Source organism: Rhyacophila brunnea, unplaced genomic scaffold, assembly GCF_057557595.1.
Source record: "Rhyacophila brunnea isolate RB1 unplaced genomic scaffold, BYU_Rbru_1.0 scaffold_87, whole genome shotgun sequence".
NCBI lineage: Eukaryota > Metazoa > Arthropoda > Insecta > Trichoptera > Rhyacophilidae > Rhyacophila > Rhyacophila brunnea.
In genome coordinates, this window is record NW_028233358.1 from 91715 (window position 1) to 93507 (window position 1793).

Sequence of the window (1793 nt, forward strand, 5' to 3'; positions counted from 1 at the left end):
TCACCATGAATTCATTAATAGGCAATATTGAAAAAAAAACACGAAAATACCACTGATTTTATGAATTTTACAAATTGATATGTAATTTTTTTCAAACAGAAACAGTATTTTTTTATAATAGCCCGATTTTGCGAAGTTATTATATACACAAATTTGGGGCTATAGTTTAGAAAATCGAAATACTGATACATCTATGTCCACAAAACAAAAAAGACAAAAGATAACATTAGTTTATAATAATAAAAATAGTAACTAATATGCCCACAAACATATATCAAAAACGGTTGCATTACTTTAAAATAATAAAAAATTCTATTTGCATAAGATATGGGCTATATACATTACCGAATTCGAAAACGGTTAAATTTTGGAAAAGCTTTAACTAGAATTTAATTTGGAAATTTTTAAATAAATAATTTTTAAAAATAAAGTTGTATGATTTTATAAATATTTTCTTTGATTGAAAAAATTTCTGAAAATCGATATGGTTGTTTGGATACCACGCGTCTTTAGATTAATATTTTAAACTCGAGTCAGAAGATATATATTAAACTGAAATGTTTCAAACGTTTACTAATATTAAATCTTGTTCATAATTAAATGATTTAAGAGATTTCTAAGCGTATTTATGCGGTAATATGTTCTCACAGATATTCCCCTTTTTTAAAATCTAATCACATTCACAAATCAAAGAATAGAACAATGAAATAATTTATAGGGTTTATAAGCGTATTTATGCGGTAATATGTTCTCACAGATATTCCCCTTTTTTAAAATCTAATTACATTCACAAATCAAAGAATAGAACAATGAAATAATTTATAGGGTTTCTAAGCGTATTTATGGGGTAATATGTTCTCATAGATATTCCCCCTTTTAGAAATCTATTTACATTCATAAATCAAAGAATAGAACATTGAAATAATTTATGAGATTTCTAAGCGTATTTATGCGGTAATGTGTTCTCACAGATATTCCCCTGTTTTAAAATCTATTTACATTCATAAATCAAAGAATAGAACATTGAAATGATTTATAAGGTTTTTAAGCGTATTTATGCGGTAATGTGTTCTCACAGATATTCCCCTGTTTTAAAATCTAATTATATTCATAAATCAAAGAATAGAACATTCAAATAATTTATGAGATTTCTAAGCGTATTTATGTGGCGATATGTTCTCACAGATATCCCCTTTTTATTGCAATCTAATTACATTCATATATCAAAGAATAGAAAATTGAAATAATTTATAGGATTTCTAAGCGTATTTATGTGTTTATCGGTTCTCAAATATATTCGCCTTTTTTGAAACATAATTTATTGTCTTCCAACAGGAATATTAAATTTTAAGATAAACAAATGTACAGAAATGCCCTGTTCATTGTATTTCAAATAAAATGGCGAATTTAATACCAAATAAATGCTTACAACCTTTCTATTCAAGACACTTGAACTCATTCTTTTGAGATAAAAAGAGCAGTCGACGAAGATAGATCAGAGGAAAGTATCAAAAGATGTATCAACGAGTTGTGAAATATTCTTAATGGGCTGACCATGTCTTAATAGATATAATATATTAAAAGAAACTTAACCCATAAATAAAAAATAACGAGCCTTGATAAATCTATAATAAAAAAAACTAGGGGTTACGAACAATATACTTGTGAATTAAATATAATTTGTGAAAAAATGTAATTTATTTTCTATAAATCTAGAAATACAACATATCGTTCATTGAATATTTATATTGAGGACTATTTACTTTGTAATTTAATGCTTTTTTTTACTATCT